Source organism: Lemur catta, chromosome 23, assembly GCF_020740605.2.
Source record: "Lemur catta isolate mLemCat1 chromosome 23, mLemCat1.pri, whole genome shotgun sequence".
NCBI lineage: Eukaryota > Metazoa > Chordata > Mammalia > Primates > Lemuridae > Lemur > Lemur catta.
Window position 1 is genome coordinate 11,088,485 of NC_059150.1, and position 18,904 is coordinate 11,107,388.

Genomic DNA, 18,904 nt, shown 5'->3' on the forward strand with positions numbered 1-18,904 from the left:
GGGAAGTCCCAGGAAATTTCCCTCCTAAAACATGTAGCATTTTTTCATTATGCTAGGTGACCATTCTGAAATTGCTTCAGGGAGAAGATGTAGGAACTTTATACTTACACCCCTGGTCTTCCCTGAAAAGTCTGGGATGACGGACTAACCCATTCGCTGAGGGAGGAGGGAGCAGGACAGGATGCTGCAAAAGGCCCAGCAAGCTAACAGCCAAATGAAATGGTAGCCACTCGACAGGACAGTGGCATGAGCAAAGGCCTCGCTGCCTCCCGGAACCATTGCCAAGCATTGTGACACACGGGTCTAATCGCATCTGAGCGCGGAGCTGCAGAGCAGTGGCCCACACAGCTGGCGGGCTTCAGTCACTGCCTGCTTGCCCATGCATCGCCCTGCGAGGCCAATGGGGCCCTCCCCGATTACACACAGGGAGTGAGGACCAAAGCAGGGAAAGCGCATGTCTACTGGTCCCCCTGGAAACAGACGCAACAAAATAAACACCTGTGGGCAGAAGCAGGTGTCCAGCCTAGTTAGGGTTGCCGGGGAATTCTGTGCTCACGGGGGCTGTGTTTACCCCTCCAGGAGCAGAGAAGGTTGTTAGAAACCTGGGTTTAAATCTTAGCTGACCCTCCGCACTGCGAGTTCCAGGCTGCAGAAGCTAATTCAATTTGTAAACATCTCTCCTATAAATTTAATGCTCAAATAACATCAAAAGCTGGATTTTATCATGCTCATTTTACATAGTATAATTTTACAGAGGCTCAAAGTGGTTGGGTGAGTTTCCCAAAGTCACACAGCCAGTTCGTATCAGAGACAGGCTTTGAGGCCAGGTCTCTGACTGCAGTTGAGGTTGGTTCTCGCTGTGTAGACAAGACTGTTCTCTCCTACCATTGTCCAGAGGGTCTTTGTTTGGGGCCCACTATTACTGTTTGACATTGTGTCTTTGAAAGTATTTTGTGATTTCAAAAACTGAATACAAATTTAAGGGACTATCACTGTTATCCACATTCAAAACCATCAACTTAAAACTGACAGAAATTTTCCCAGTATTTGTCTATGAAACAGGGATGGAGACAAAACTTTTTACTGCGTTCCCCTTTGAATCTTTTAAACCATTCAACAATAATTTTTTTAAAAAAATTCTTTAAATCTATGAAAACCAATTCTCTTGTGCATTTATTCATTAGTAGCAATAACAAAGAAGCAAGTCAGATCACCAGGATTTTTCCAGAAAAATCCAGAAAGAAACCATAAGAAGGAAGGCAGTGACTGTGTCTCACAGTAACTTTATTCAATGGAAAAGCATGATGCCTGTTCTTAGAATAACATTATATGATCACATATTGAGTTAAAAGAAAATGAGTCAGAGGGCTTTGGGAAGAAAAGGGCATGAGATGCAATGTAAAGGACTTAGATTCCATTTGGGCTAAACTTCTTAGGGCCTTGGGTATAACAAAACCTACCATGAAGAATCATTATCAGACTCAGCTGAGATAACCCCTGGGAAGAAGGCTAGCAGCAATGACCTACAGCTCTGTATGTGTCTGTTTGTTGAATCTTGGAAATACCAAGTTTCCATGGGCAGGAATGCTTTTGACTATAAATAATGGGCAAACTTCACTAAATGGCTGAGATGAATAGAGGAATAGAGGCTTATTTTTCTCCCTGCGTAATGTGTCTCTGGAGATAATAAGTCCAGGGCTGGGGTAGGGCGAGCAACATCCAGGTTCACCCAAGACCTGGATTTAGCATTAAATCCCTGTTTTAACTTTTTTTTTTTTTTTTTTTTTGAGACAGAGTCTTATTCTGTTGCCCAGGCTAGAGTGCTGTGGTGTCAGCCTAGCTCACAGCAACCTCAAACTCCTGGGCTCAAGTGATCCTCCTGCCTCAGCCTCCCCAATAGCTGGGACTACAGGCATGTGCCACCATGCCCGGCTAATTTTTCTATTTTTAGTAGAGACGGGGTCTCGCTCTTGCTCAGGCTGGTCTTGAACTCCTGATCTCCAGTGATCCTCCCACCTCGGCCTCCCACAGTGCTAGGATTAGAGCCATTCGAATACAATAGTGTGTGAACAGAGGTCCGGTGACCTTGGCACACACCAGCAAAGAGCTCTAAGAACACCTTGTGGAGACAGGTCACCTCAAGTAAATGAGACTCCAAATTGCCCTTGAGAGAGAGAAGACCCACCTTTATCCCCTGCCTGAGATCCTGCTGCATGCTCAAGCCCCCACCTCAGCCTGTTTCCTGTCCTTTTGGCCTTTGATGCCAGCCCCCTCCTCACTTCCCAGCCTCTCCCTGCTTCTCCGGCTCAGTTACTAAATCCACCTCCAGGCCCAGGCCCGGCCAGCCTCTGAGCCAGGCAGGCCAGAGAGGGCAGCTTTAGCCTCAGTTGCGAACCAGGCTTGGTCCTGATGCCAGCAGCTGCCTGGGCTCCTGGGCGAGCGGCAGCATGCCTGGCCTCCCCGGCCCTGGTAGCCTGGGTGACAGCAGAGCTCCTGCCTTCATCCCACACAGGTAGCCCCAGAGCCACTGAAGTACACCTGTAACTGTCCTGCAGGTGCTTCACATGAACTCACAGAAGCATCGTAAACACCCTGCAAGGTGGAGGAGTGACCCTCACGTTGCCCGTGTGCTAATGAGGCCCACAGGGGTTCAGGGGCAGAGGTGGGCTTAATGCCTGGGTTGGCTTCTAGAGCCCCTGCTTGCCCCGCTGCTCCACCCCATTTCTCCTCGTGCGGCAGAGCTCTCCCGGTCCCCCTGCCCTGTAAGCTTCTCTGTGCCCAGTCCCCTGGCCCTGCCTGGCATTCTCTGCAGCAGGGTCTCAGTTGCCATAAACTGTAATGAAGCTTCATTTATTCCTCCACTTAACAAATATTTACTGGGTATATAAACACTCAGCAAGCACTGGGCACTGTATGGGCCATCACGTTATTTTCAGGCTGCCCGAACGTGCCCAGTTGCTGACCCCTAAGGACCACCGGCTGCCAGAGCTTGCCCTGTCCTCAGGGCACCATGGCAGAGCTGCCCGTGGCCAGCTCAGGCCAGCGGCTAGGCCCCTCTCAACCTCCCCTGCACATCAGTGGCCTCTCTGACCTTGCTTCGTGCGTGCCCCTTTCCTGCCATGCCTGTTTCCAGTCTTGGCCTGGCATTGTCACGCCTGAGCCCGTTCCGGTTCTGACAACTCAGCTAGTCACTGCCGTCATCAAAGTAAGGTGGTCAGAGGAACTGAAATAGCCGCCAGATTCATTTGATTCTTGGGAAACAATATGGTGGAGGTTAAAAGAGAAAAAAATTTTGGTGGGGGAGAAGCTGCCAATAGTCATATTCTCCCCGCTGGGTGGGGACCCCAGAGAGGTACCATAGCGGTGCAAGAAACCGAGATGGAGGGATGAAACAACCAGCTCAATTCACACAACATTTTTATGTTTTTTCCTATTTGCAATAGTAATACATGTTGACTGTAGAAAAGTGGGGAGTACCAAAAAGTTAAAAAATGAAAAAAGAAAAAGAAAGGAAAAGGAAGAAAATTGGAAAATACCAACAAAGTATAAAGAGAAAAAAATACTCTGTGATACTATTACCTAGAGATGGTTATTACTCTTAACATTTTGTGTTTACCTCTAGATTTTTCTCTATGCACATATGCAGGTTTATTCTCTGTATACTATTTTGTACCCATCTCTTAACACTTGACATTATATAGATACCTCTCCCCTCTTGACACCAAGTGTGTCATGAAAACGCCATTTTAAATGGCTGCATAGTATTCCATTATATGGGTGTGCCACCATTTATGTGACCTATACTCTTGGCTATTTGGGTCGTTCCCTTATACCATCCCCCATTTTATCCTACATAAACGACACCAAGGTGAACATTTACACATATATATTTGTGCACATATCTGATCTCTTTTCCTTGGGTTGAACTGTGAGGGACACAGTTTGACAAACTGCTGTACTTTGGCCCAGAAAGGGGGCACAGGGGAGCTCTGGTCACCAGCAGGCTTCCTGAGCAGGGGCCTTGGGGAGGCCCAAAGGGGATGTGCTGAAGCGGGGGCCCAGGAACCCCAAAACTTCATTTATCTTACAATTTTTCTTTGATAAAGCCCTGCTTTATCACTCTGAACTCTTTGGTTCAGAAATCCTCTGAGACAAGCTTAAGCAAACAAAGAGGAATTGATGTGAGAATGTTGGGACAGGAACACAGCAGTTCCCAGAAAGGGCCTGAGAAAGAGAAGAGCCATCGGACTGCCCTCCTCTCTCTTCTCTTTTTGCCGGTTCCTGCGCTGCAGTGGCCCTCAAACTCAAGAGTGCCCCAGATGCCCCTGCAGGGCTCATTAAAGCACCAATCGCTGGGGCCCACTCTGGAGTTTCTAACTGGCCCGATGTGGGGGTGGGCGACACTCTGCATTTATAACTCATTCCCAGGTGATGCTGATGTCCGGGGACCGCACTTTGAGAACCACTGCTAGACGGCAACATGCGGGCAGACACCCTCCATGACTGCTACCGCATCCTGATATCTGAGTGAATCCCAACCTCTCATCGTGCTCCTTCCTGGTGACACCAAACCAGGATGCTACTACCACTGCCCTGTCAGAAAGAGACACCACCACCCCCATCCCCAAAAGGATGAGGCCTCAGGGGGGATGAGGTTGCTAAGGCCATTCCCCGAAATTTTCTCTCTCAGGGCCTTCTTCTGGGCACTGAATCAATTCTCAGGCAGTTCTCTCATGACCAAACTTTCCTTCTCTTTGGCCTGATACCTGGATTCTAAGCAGTGCCTAAAGAGGGTCTCCCCCATTTTCAGGCCACTCACTCAGAAGAGCTCTTCCCTTCCGGGGTACCCATCAAGCAGGAATTGCGGGGAAGTTTGGGTGACCAGAGCCCTCTGCAGGGAAGAACAGCCCAGCCCCAGACACTGGATCGCTCAGAAGCTCACCAGACAGAGACTCGAAGGGGCAGCCAACAGGGGAGAACTTACAGTCCACTGTGAAGCCACAAAGGAGCTCACACTCCGGGGACAACAATAAAATGACACCCATGAGAGGTCCTGTGAGACTTTACGAACCAACGTTTATTGTGCTCTTACTTGTCCTGAGCACTAAGTGCCTTATGTTGATCATTTAATCTTCCCTAAAAACCTGCAGAGATGGGTGTTATTATCCCTATAATACAGATGAAGAAACTGAGGCACAGAGAGACTAGGTTATTTGTTCAAGCGCACGCAAGCTCTTAAGCACTACTCAGCACTCAAGAGAGAAACCAGAAAACCAAAAAAGGGCGGAGGAGAAAAAACTAACGTATACGTTCTTCTATTCAATCATTACATTAACACTCTAAAGTATTATCCCCGCGTTGTAGGTGAGGAGACAGAAGCTTAGTTAAAAAGCTTGCCAAGGTCACACAGCTGGTAAGCACTGCCCCGGGTATGGAGCCCAAGCTTGTCAACCCCCAAAGCCCAAGCTCCCCTGACTCTACCCTTCTGCTTCCCCAGAGTGATTAATTCCAAGCAGGGAAGCGGGGCAGGCTTCAGCGTGGGCAGCATTAGAACCAAACAGCCAAGTAAGGGTTTGGTGCACAGAGATAGGAGGGCAGGTGGCCAGGCTAGGAGCTTGCATAAGCACGGTCTTGGGCTTGAAAATGCGTGGTCTGTCTCTCAACAGAGGAATGGCATATTCCTTTAATAGAGTACTCAGTGGTCAATAAAATATCACATCTGACTATTCTGAGATGAAAAAATGACAACAAAATAAGTACACACTGGAAAGTTAGGATATAAACCCCTATATACTAAGATTCCAATTTAGTACATATGGGGTGTGTGTGTGTGTGTATCCCAGCCTAGAAGAAAATATATCACCTTGTTAAGTGGATTTTTCAGGATACCAGGCTCATGGATGATTTTTATTTTCTTATTTTTACTTTTCTGTATTTTCTATAGCTTTCAAACACGATAAACGTGTGTTACTTTTATAGCCATGAAAAGAAATCTTGCTTACGAAGGTGCGAGGCATAGCTTCTTTCCTGAGACCACCCCCAGGGAAAGTATGAAACTCTCCCTATCCCATTCTGACCCTCCTCCTCTCCTGTCTTCCTACCTCACAAGTTGATTTTCCAAGATTTTCCGTTTGTGAGCTCTTGATGTTTAATTGATTGTTCAAAAACAATTTTGGTGGGGGTGGGAGAGATGGCATCCAATGGAGTCTGCTTTGAAGACCTCAGGGAGGGCTATAATTTAGCCATGCCTGGAACACACACATGAAAGCCCTAGTTTGCTCAGAGCTTTTCCCATCTAAGCAGGCAGAGGTGTGGTTTCCCCTGAAATCCTCCGCAGACATCTGAGCACACAACCCCTAAGGCTCAGTCTGCAGTGTCTACCTCTCTTTGCCCTTAAATCACTGCCTGTCTAGAAACTTTAGACTCAAGTTGAAGTTTCTATGATCTTTACAAGCTTTTTAAAATCAAACCAACCTGGAACTTAGTGTTTTACAATGATGAAGTTGACTCTATTTATGTTTCTTTTTATGATTTCATTGTCATACATTTCCATTTGTATTTGGAGGAGTTTAACACAGATGCTAAAGTGTTATTTAAAAAAAAATCTGGAGCTTAGTAAAAAGAAATCATATACAAAGAATGGCCATCAAAGATTGAAACCAAAAAAATCGTTCCAATTTAAAAATTAGTCCTTGGGTTGACTTTCAAAAGAATTCAAGCATTTTTCCCCTAGATTTGAAAAGCACCTCTCTTCCTGTCACCTCCATAATTTTTTAAAAGGTCCTGGGTTCCATTTTTAAAGTAAGTTCTATATTTTTAAGGGTGACACATACCAAGTAACCAGAAACTGGCCTTGGCTTGGAAAACCTCCCAGTTCTCATAAACATGCACTCACTAGTTCCTTTCAGGATGATGAATACTATTGATTGGCTCAGATCAGCTTGTGATCCAGCAGTGGTATTAGACATTGGCTATAAAATATCTCCTTATGAATTTTTCATTGGCTTGAGTGTCTGGAGAGCCGGGCAGCTGCCTCCCTGAGTGCTCTCCCTCTCCTTGCCCTCCCTCCTCCTTGCTGTGTCTCAGGACCGATGATGCCACTCTGCAGGGCCACGTTATTGGATCAGAGCGATTAGCTTGACAGCCTACTTTTCTGAGTGGAATCCAATTTCTTTTTCAGGTGCAGCGAGCTTACCAGTAGTCATGTGCTTTTTGTTTTGCGATGGCATCACAGGATTACTAGAAGATGCAGTAAACTGAAGTCATTTCCCATTAACCGTCCTCCTCGGGATACCAAGACAATGTGTCACCCTGCGCCTGCAGCATCACACGCGCTTTCCAGGAGAACGAGTGCTCGCCGCAGCTCAAGGAAAAGCCGGCAAGGAGGCCAGCTCTGGAGAAGTGCCACGCCAGGCATTTTCAAATGCCCTAACTCACTAGTCTCACAGCAACCCCAAGGCGGGGGGTGTCCTCCCCACTTTTACACGGATGGAAACTGAACATCTGAGAGACTCGGAAATCTTTCAGAGATTCCTGTTACGGATTTATCAAGCTCCTGCAGAAGTAGGTGGTGAGGTGAAGCCCCAGGACTTCCTGCAGTGGCTGAGGAAACCCAAGGGTTGCCTTCTTTTAAGAGAACAGGGGACACTTCACTCAGAGCACATCTTTCCTCTTGCTATATCTCCGTTGGTTCTTACGTTCTAGATCTGGACAGCAGGAACAATTTCAAGTTCTCACATCTATAAATAGGGCTTTCTTCCCAATAATATTTACATCTGGGTGAAACTGGGCTAAAATCAACTTCAAGCACAAATTTTGGGGAGAAAATAAATAAGACAAGGCCAGCAGGTACTCTGTGGAAGGGGCAGGGGTGGGTTAGTGGTGACCGGGTAAGGTGAAGGACTGAAGAGTTAGTGTGTGTGTATATGACCCTCTCTCATGTGTGTGGCCCTCTCCCTGGTCCTGCTTCCTCTGTAAAACGTGAAGAGCCTGTGAGAAACCCGTAACACAGTGAATGGGAACTCTGAGTCTCTACAGTCCAATGACTATCACCAAATAAGTCAGCCCTCCTTATGCCCCGGCTCTGCCTCCATGGATTCAAGCAACCACGGATTGAAAATATCCGGAAGGAAAAAAAGGCATCTGTACTGAACACCTCATTATTCCCTAAACAATACAGTGTAACAGCTATATGACATTTACATTGTAGTAGGTGTTATAAGTAATCTAGACACGATTTACAGTGTCTGGGAGTATGTGCATTTTATATCAAGGACTTGATCATCTGCAGATGTTGGCATCTGCAGAGGTCCTGGGTCCAATCCCCTGTGGATACCAAAGGACAACTGCATTTTGTTATACACCAAAGGAGAAATAAACAAAGGAACCAGGAAGCGCCACATTGTAAATGAAAGTGAGAATTCTCCCTGGTTTCCATCTCTGCTAAGGGCACAGTGGCCAGTTTTAACAAAGTGTATCATTCATCTCATTCACACCAACCTGCGTGCCTCAGTTGTAAGGCTAGAGCTGCCAGAAACAATGATGCCAAGAGAAATCGTGCTTTTATCCATCTCCAGTGCTTATCACCCAGAGCACAGCTACACCATTTGTTCCTGAGTCTTTGATATAAATTGTTTGATAAGTTTGTAGAACAGAAGTTGACATAAACATGTTGAGACACCCAAGAAGACTATGTTGTTTTTGCTCCTGGATGTGAGATCTTTTCCTATATTGGCCCCTTTATTTCATAGACTGAAACTCCCAGATGATCCCACAGAACTTCCAAAAGTTAGTTACTGAGCCAGAGGGAATGGAGATGTCATGTTGTGGATTCTTCAAAACCCATGAATCTGGCCTGCTCATGGGAGTGGAATGATTCCCAGGATGGCAGCTGTCAGCACCTGCATTTCATGGATATTATAGACTTGGAGGACAGGGTCCATTACACCCTTTGGTGAATATCTTATACCAATTCTACAGATTCCAAGCCCTCAGGACGTTCTTGGAAATTTGTACTTAATAGTAAATTTTTAATCAGAGAAGCTGTACGAAATACTGTGTTAAGCTCAAGGATGGTCATTCTGGAATGTCACAGGTGAAAGGAACATCCATCAGTCCTTTAAAGTAACACCTGCACCTGCAGTCCTCAGACTCTGTGGACATCCTCTCTCTGCTTCCCTGAGGAAGTAGCAGTCCTTTGTGGAACATTATAAAGCCACTTCCTTATAACCACGCTCTCTTTGAGCTTTGGAAGGCCCATTTCACCTATATGTTTAGACTTCTCTTAGTGGAGTAAACAAGCTAAGAGTGACCCCCAAGGGAGTTCATGAGCCAAGCTCTCAGCCCTGAAAGTGTTTTGAACTTGGAAAGGGCCTCAGAGGTCACTTAGTGTAGCCCCAGTATGAAAAATGAAGTGACTCTTAAGAAAAAGGTCTGGTATCAAGTGCATTAAGAAGGACAGTGTTCAACCAGCTCCTTTAAAACCACAACTGTGATGATAAGGGCTCTGTGGTGGGAGAAGATCTGAAGTCACATGCATCTTCAAGGGCCACCGTCCCTGGTCTCATGACAAAGATGACACAAGATGACAGGGCATCTGGGAAGGCTGTTTGTATCCGCCTCCCAATCTGTGGGTGAGACAGTGGGTTGATTCTGATGACTATGGTGAGCTCTTCCTTCCTCCTGTTCTAAAAAGCTGAATGGTCAAGCGTTGCCTGGTCTAGAGATGGCCCTTCCCAAGAATATCACAGATCATGAAGATTAATTTATTTTTTATTCTGGTGGAAAACAATTTTCCTAACCAGCAGTGTGATCATGACACATAAGTATATTTCCACTTCTAGCTCAGAGAAACAGCATGGGAAAAATGAAAACAAGCAGAAAAGAAACTTTTTTTTAGGCATGAAGGAGGGGTAGCTACTTCCTCGGATCAGTGAATGGTTTTCAGGATCCCCTTTGTGACCTCATTCACCTGGAAGCCTCCACATCTACTGCAGTCAGGGGGAGATTTCACGGGCTGCACAGAAAGCAGTCTTTAGGCCTGTGTTGTCTTTAAGTGTGTGCCCAGGCTGAAGGGTCCTTCTCTTCCCCACTCTGACTCCTTCCAATTCAGCTTAGGGATGGAGACCTCCTCTGCTATTCCAGCCCCTCACTATTGCAGCTAAGAACCCATCTGTAGACAGATCCCACCATGAGGCAGAGACCTTATTCATCCCTCTCATTCTTCCTTTACCCAGATCCCAGTTCCTGATACTGTGGTCAATGGCGTCGGTGGATCACGGTGATTACTTCTGGCTCTGCTCTTTGTGTGGTTCTTTGTCATAGTCTCTCCCAACCTGCTGTCTCTTGTCATCTGTTAGATTTGCAAGTCTGCATCTTCTCCCACAGCACCCAGTCTATGCTGCTGATCTAGGTGGTCCTCGGCAGCTGTTTGTTGACTAGCCATTGAGGATAGAATGCACCATGGGAGTTATGTGACAGAGCCTCGACTGGATGGGTGTGTAGTTTGAATACCTTGGGCAAGTTATATACTTAATGGTGGATGCCTACCAAAAAACAAAACCAAACAAGTCAAACACCTCTATGTCTCTCTCTTCCCACCCTTTACTATCAAATTTCTTAAGAGAATAATCTGTATCTAATGCCTTTATCTCATACCTTGTCCATTTAAATCTGATTTCACTTCCCACACTCCCTCCATACTTACGCAAACTCTGAAATTGCTCACACTAACTGCCAGATGTAGTAGCTTTTCTAGAGTTTTATCTTCACCAATCTTTCTAATTGATGCAGCTGCTAACTACTTTCTTGAAAATCTTCCCTTATCTTTGGAGGGATTAGAACACAGTTGGTCTCTCAACTCTGACTAACTTACTTCTTTCTCCACTGTTGACTCATCCTGTGCACTACTTAAAACACAAGTGTGTCCCAAGATTTTTCCTCACTCCAGTTTCTCTTTGTTTTCTACACCTCCTTTCTGGGGCTATCAAGTACTCCTGCTGTTTCAATTAACACCTCCATGCAGATGCCTCCCGGATCCTTAACCCTAGTCCAACTTACCTACACAGTTCTAGTTTCATACTTTCAATTGTCTGCTGGATCACTTCATCTAGATAATCCTCCTAGTCGTTCAAATGCAGCAGTTTAAAAGTGAACAAATAATTTTGTCCCCCAAACCAGCTCCTCCTAATAACTTTTCTACTAATATTTGTAAATGAAAACATGCCACTAACATTGAAATAAAGTTCAAAACTTTGTTTTCATCTTTCACTCCTCCATATTTCTCAATGCCACGTCTAATGAGTTGACAAGTTATAGGGTCAACAAGCATTCACTGAATGCCTCCCTTATGCCAGACTCTGGGGATGTAACGAGGGAATAATAAAGGAGACAGAGAAAGAGAGTGAAAATGAGAGATAGAAGAGAGACAAGGTCTTACCCCTGATGGTGGGAGAAAAGGTATTCAGCAATCTTTCAAATAAGTTTAAGATCACAACTGTGAATGATTCTTGGAAGAAAGCTGTATGCTGCTCTGAGAACTTATTTTTAAGGGGAGGATATAAAATTATTCATCAATTTGGTGACTATTTATCAAATGCCTACTAAAGGCCAAGTACTGTCTGGGTGCCAAAGTCTTCCAAGCCCACCCCTGCAACATCTCTCAAGTTTACGCCAGCACAGTTCAGGTTCTTGCTGCCTGTTTCCCCAAGCTTCCTAACAGACCCTCCATCCTCTGTCTCTCTGCACTTGAACTCGGCCCATATGCCACGGTCAGACAAACATGCTTACAACAGAACAATAAGGTTGCTTTCTTCCTTTGAAATATTTGAAGACTCTCTGATGACAACTAATATGATCAAAATTCTGCAGTCAAGAATTGAAGACCTGCAACCCTGAGGCCTGACCTCCAATCTTTCCATCTGGTCTTACTTCCCAATCCCCTTTCATGTTTACCTATCTTCCAGCCAAACAGGATTACTCAGTGTTCACAAATATGTCCCACACTTTCTTACCCAAAGTCATGCTCTCCACCTGGAATCCCATGTGGTCTATCTGTTCATTGAAAGGTTTCCTTCCTCTTTCAAAGTTCAGCTTAATTGCTTTATAAAGATTTGTGCCTTATTCTCCCTAACAGCTTGCACAGATGGCAAGGACTGAGTTCTGACCATATTTATGGTAAGTCCACCCATTGCTCCACACAACTTGCAAAGGGACCTTCTCATTACAGATGCTCAATAACTACTAAATAAATGTTGCCAGAAATGGTTTTCTAGTCATTTCCTATGCCTACATCTTTCCAACAAGATGGCAAAGTCTTCAATAGCAGGGACAATGCTTTCTTCTTTTCTCTGTTTTCTCCATAGTTCTTAGCACAGAACTATAAATAGAGAAGGAGTATAAATGGACAAGTGATAAGTTATGTTTCTCCCCCCTAGGAAAATGCAACATTAAATTAAAATCCATATTCTTCTGTTTAAGATTAATGCCATGTTTGGACATGAGGAAAAGAAAAAACTGTAGCTGGTATATTAACATTCACAGAATCTCTAGCTATTTTTTTCTTTTATGTTTCCTATGTAACTATTGCTGCTCAATACAATGTCTATCACTTTTTATGTGCTTATTTTGTAACTCTACCTTATTAAACTCCATTATTAGTCCTTTTAAAAATTTATCTTGAGTTTTCCTGGTGATTATTATCTATAAAGATAATTTTGTCTCTACTTCAAATAATCATATCATTTCTTTCTTTTTCTTATCTTATGTCATTGGTTAGAACTTCTACATCAATACTTTAAAAATGGGAATAATGGACCTCTTGCCTTTAGTGGGTCTTTTTTCCTAATAGTAACTATCATGTTAGTTGATGGCTTAAAATAAATACTTTTTAGAAGTATTCCTCTATTCTAAATCACTACATCTACTCTTTCCCTTCTTTATTATAATTTTATTGGTACATTTATCAGATCGTTCTCTCAGAATGAGCAACAAAACTTAAGTGAAGTGGAGATTTGGCAACTATTCAGTGATAGGATCAATTGTAGAGTGCCAAGCCAGATAATGAAAATTGTGAGTCATTTGGCCTATCTTTATTGATAATTTTACTGATAAAATTATCAAGAGAACTGATGAGCCTACGTTAGACCTTTGTGCCATTTTGACATGAAATCTCTGTGATAAAGGTGACAAAATATGAAAATGCCCAGGAATTCTTCTATTCTTTCATTCACCATTCATTCATTCTTCCAACAAATATTTATTGAGTATTGCTATGTGCCAGACATTATTTCAGTGCTGGGTTATAGGAATGAACAAGACAAGTCCCCGTTCTCATGGGGATTTCCTTCTAGAGAGGGTAATCACATAACAAGTTAACAAATGAGCGAGCAAGATATTGTTAGATATTCATAAGTGCTATAAAGATAATAAAATAAGGTGATAGAGAGTGACTGATGGAGATGGGCTATTCAACCAAAGTGGTCAGAGAAGGCTTCTCCAAGGAATGATATTTGAACAGAGACCTAAGTGACAAGAAGAAGCCGACTATGGTAAGATGACAGGAAGAGCACTGCAGGCAGAGGAAATAGCAAATGCAAAGACACTAAAGTAGAATGATCTTGGCATTTTGCAAAAACAAAGAGAATGATGAGGAGCAGTGACTGGAAGGAGAACAATAAGATATGAGGTTGGAGTGGTAGGAGGACCAGAGAGGTGATGGTGAAGAATCTGTGTTACACGTACTCATGAACGTCATTTTTAAGGATGAGGAGAGTAATACATTTGCTGAGATGAAATACATTTAGAAGACTTATAATGCAAATTATAAACACACAAAATTTACTCAACATCTTGAATAGATAGTAATAAAGCCCAAATAAGGCAAATAATCTCTCTATTACATTCTATTACACATCAACATTCTCATTTACTTGTGTTTTGTCACCCTGAGTGGCAGCAAAGATCATGCTTTCCTGGGAGCACAGTTTTCTTACACAACAGACTGTGAACCAAGATCTTTTTGGCAGTCTAGTCACTTCAGAGAGATTTATCATCCCAACCAATTAGCTGAGGGCTTTCCAAAGCTGAGGAATCACAACATCTATGCTAGTTTCAACCTTGGTGATAAGTTAAACAGAACCACATGACTTAGTTCCTTTCTTTGTGCTCTTATTGGAGAGAAAAACCACCAAATGAAACACTTTCAGTCCCCACTAACGTTATCCAAAAATAAAGTATGTAACAAATGAGTTTGGGTGACTCAGGGTGGTCACTCTCCGTGTGTCTTGATTTAGACTATGGGGCTATTTTTGGTTTGTCATAACTGGTTGGTTGTTGTGGTCTCAGACCAGGCTCAGCACACTGGTCAAAGCAGTTGCTTTGTCATCACCCAGAAGCTTGTGCCAAAAAACCTGGCAACTTTCTGTCCCTTTGTGAAAGAACATTGAATCCCAGTGGTTAGATGCTGCTGCAACAGCCTCCAAAAGGCTGCTCATGCCTTTGTTATACTGGAGTTTTAAAATTTCACAGAGCGATTGTGTTTTTGGAAAGAGCAACTCACTGATGAGCTGTTTTGGGTTGGGATGGTATTCATAGTCATTAGAATCAGACAAAAGCAGGGGCAGGCTCCCTTACTCAAACATTACCAGGAGTTCTTCACTCCTCAGGCAAGCGAAGCACTTAGCACAGGGCCTGGAATTAGAGTAGCCACTCAATAAAAGTCACCTGCTTGTTTTGGGATTTTACACTTATCTAGCCCCAAAAAGGATTCTTTTGAAGTCTCTAGAGCAGCTCCCAAAGGGCAATCCACAGCATTAGGCAAGTCCATTTTCACTGGTCTCCAGCAAAATGAGGAAAAACTATTTTTTTTTAATTTAGTAAACATACACACATACATGTGACATGTTTTAAAATAATCATTTATCATTTCTTGTGGACTGCCTTTACTCTGATATTTTTGTCTTTCCTACCAAGTATTTCTTAAAATGGACATGTTCTTTCTTCCAGTAAAGAATGCTGTTAGTATATTGTAGCAATTATTGTTTTAAATGTCCTTACTTGGCAGAATTAAAGGATGGCATCTCATTGCCAATTCCCCCAATTTTTTTGAAATTTTACTGGGCCTTGAATCCTAGATCTGCAAACCCCTAATCTGGATGTTTTCCATCTCTGGTTGTCTGGGCTTTCTGATCCCTATGATAGTACGGGGATGGATAAATGCTCAGTCTGATGTCTTCACCAATTTATATCCTTCTTCTATGTGTTATCTTAGAACTGAAAGCTGGAGACCTGAGAGAGAGGGCAGGGGTGTGGTAAGAAAGCAGGAATAAGTATTGGCTATTAATATTAATATCACTAGTATTTATATTAGTATTACAGAGAGGCAGAAAATAAGGCCAAATAAAATAGATTTTTAGTGCGATAAATGTCGAAGATGAGGTTTTTCTAATGAGGATATCAACTTGTGAATGATTTGTGGTAATATGAAGATATTTTAAATATTCACTGCTTCTGTCCCTTCCATGTTTGCTGTCCTTGGTTTGCAAATATAAATGGCCTGTTAAGAAATATTTAATACCACAGGGCAAGTGTAGATTTTCTAAATTAAATCAGTCTAAATCACTGCTTAGATTGTACTTCATGATACAGATTCTAAGAAAGAATGTAAAATAACTAAGCAGCTATTTTTGTCTTAGCAGGACTTTCTGGCTAGAGTACAGAACTCTGAGATGCAGGTCTGATGTTCAGCTAAACCACTGATTTGCTGTATCTTGTTGGGAATTGCTTAAGCTGCTATGTTCCCTGTTTATAAATTCGAGATAGTAAAATTTGCCACTAGTGACCCATTGTCAAGGATGTTGATTAAAACAGATTATCAGAAACAATGGCCTTATCCAGTATACTGGGAGGGTAGTTACCTGTGTATTTGAAGGTCATATAACTACCATACTATGTCTATAATAAACAATAGCATAAAGAAAGAATAAAACTTTGGATTAATAAGTTGTAATGATATTAATAACAGCTTCCATTTATCCAGCATTTATTAGGTACCAGGCATTGTGCTAAGCGCTTTATAAACACTGTCTGGTCAACTCTTTGTAACAACCTTTTAGGAAGGCACAATTACTACCTTCAATTTCTTCCTGGAGCACAGGCAGCCCACCTGTTCCCCTGGAGCTGACTCCCTTGAAATCTGTGTGTTGACTGGGCCAGCAAGTCAAAAACAAAAAAAACAAAAAACAACCTAATAAGGCAATATTTCCCTTTTTCTTCCTCTAGCTCTTCATATAAAGAATTCTCAATTTCCCTTTGTCTTTTGTCATTTGACTTTCATTTCCTGTTTGGGGTTTTCTGCTTTTATCACCCTGAGCCTTCTGTTCTGCCATGCTTTATTCCTCTTCTGGGAGGAGTTGACCTAAGTTCCAGTTTGGTGCCTTTTCCTTCGTGTTTCAGTTCCTTACATGGTCTGTGTTTAGCAATTAAAGTTACCTTGTATGGTTACCATCTTGTTTTTCACTGACAGTTTTCGAATTTTCCTATATTCTTTTCATACCTATATACTTATTTGAAAGGGGCTTTCTTTGGAGCCCTTTAGGTTAGACTTCAAAAAGAATTTTCTAATTTAAGCGCTATAATGTATTAAAGTGTTTTATTGAAAAGAGTTATAAAATGCCTACAGGCTTTGTTTGTTTGTTTTTTTAAAGAAAGGATAAACAGTGACAGAAAGAAGAGGGCTGGAGGGGTTTGAACATTATCTTGCTGAGATGCAGGGGGTAGGGTGGAGAGAGAAAGAAAGATTGGTGGCCTGTGTTGATGGCCTTCTAGTGGAATTCCCAACTGTATGATTTCAGTACATAGAATAATAGAACTCATAAATAGAAATTATCATCACAACATCAGATATTTTATTAGGTAAATTTTATTTTGTTTTGTTTGGAAAACAAGAGCCCATTCTATCCAGTGTGCTGGATTCCTACTATGAGGAATCCAGGTTCTAGATGGTTCAATAAACTGGTCATGGCAGCACGGAACATGAAACGAATACTGGATGGAGAGCAGGAGACCCAGACCTACCCCTAGTTTCACCAGTAACCAGCGGTGTGACCTCTGGCAAGTGACTGATCTTCCTTAAGTCTGTGTCTTACTAGTACAATGAGTTGAAACCTCATTACCAACTTTTCACTCCTTATAGTTCTCATTACAACACATTTTCCCTCTTTCCTGCAAAAACTTGGAAAATTCTCCTTACTAAAACCCAAGCTCTCTGGGGTAAGGAAGACCATCAGTGACTACAGCCTTGCTCTAGTTAGATCTTGGTAACTCGTACTTCCAAGTTCCCCACATATGTGCATATCAGCTATTTTCTAGGGAATGGCAAAATTCTGGTGTAATGTTCCCTCATAATTGTGATTATATCTGAATTGAATACCTGTTTAGAGGTTATCTAAACTCCATTTACAGAAAGAAATGCATTGTGGGTTTTTTGTTGTTAAGTAGCAGTTGTACTGCTTAACCTGAAATATTAGATGCCAAAAGTCTTCTGGTCTTTAAAAGCACATACAACTCCAAAAATGAGCATCTGTGGTTGAAAAGATCAAGTAGATGTTAAGCAAAATGACCAGAGGAAACTGGGCAATCTAGCAGAGATTCTTCGACTCCACCATCTGGAAATAGTGTCACATTCTAAAAGATATAATTAAAGAGGAAGACCTGCTAGCCCGTATTTCTAGGTAACGGAGTCTTCATAGGATTTTAAAGTTGGAGGAGTTGTGATGGCCACCTAGTCTAACCTTCTGCTCTGCACAGGAATTACCTCCCTAACATCGCTGCCATTTATGTTTAATTCCTGCCATTTAAAGCAGAGGACTCAGCCTTAACATGTTCTGTGACAGGGAGCTCACTACCTCCTAATATAAATCATTCCATTGAAAGATAGCTTTACTCATTGGAAAATTCTTTGTGAATACCACTTGGGTTAGGGTCGATAGAAGATTTTCTTTGATAGAAGAAAATCTTAGCTCAATTGCAGCACGCACTTAACACTTTGTTGCAGTCCTGCTCCTTACATTAGTGGGGTCCAGGGCAAGAGTACCAATGGAGGACTACGTACCACATGTCTCAATTTGTAAAAGTTATGAAACAAGTCAACAAATTGCTAAGTAAAACATGTTCCATATTTCTCCTTTGACAAATACACCTTTATAACACTGAAGTTGAAAAACAGGTGAAAGCTATAGTTTTTACTTGAGCAAGAAACGAAAGACAACAGAATTTATTATTGAATATGTCTGGGTATATTCTGTTGATGAACTGACAATGTTGTATGAATAATACAGACATACATAATTTATAAATTTGTATAACTGACTTTATTTTGGTGAAACTGATACAGGAAAGTAGACCCCAAAACTGGGGTCTGGCCTGAAGGCCAAGTGAGTTCCTGACTTCGCGCAGGAAAGAATTCAAGAGTGAGCCGACAGAGTAAAGCAGAAGCAAATGTACTGAAGTAGCATGAAACAGAACAACTGCTCCATAGGCACAGCAGCACCTATCTCTCAGAGCAACAGAGAGTAGAACCCTGTGAATTTCCAGAGTCTTATTTTATACTTTTTACTTAATTTTTATGTTAAGCAGAGGGAGGATTATTCATAAGATTTCTGGAACCAAGGGTTCCTCCGTTTTTTAAACCATATAGAGTAACTTCCAGGAGTTGCCATGGCATTTGTAAACTGTCATTGCACCAGTGGGAGCTTTTTAGTATGCCAATGTATTATAAGCAGGGCATAATGAGCAGTGAGAATAACCTGAGGTGGTTTTTCATCACCATCTTGGTTCTAGCTTGTTTTAGCCAGCTTCTCCACCACCTACTGTTTTATTGGAGACTTTGGTTCAGGTCTTATGACTC

General features: G+C 42.6%; 1 long non-coding RNA gene across 4 annotated transcripts in view; it reads right to left on the reverse strand.

Moving 5' to 3' along the window:
- The window catches only part of LOC123627072, an 84,827-nt gene that overhangs the window by 45,917 nt on the left and 20,006 nt on the right, over positions 1-18,904 (reverse strand). The window contains exon 4 of one of the 4 annotated variants that reach the window (XR_006731115.1): positions 9,783-10,544. The exons of the other annotated variants lie outside the window; for them this stretch is intronic. This is a non-coding gene — a long non-coding RNA (uncharacterized LOC123627072). Of the gene's footprint in view, positions 1-9,782; positions 10,545-18,904 lie in introns of those variants that run through there. 4 annotated transcript variants of the gene reach the window in all.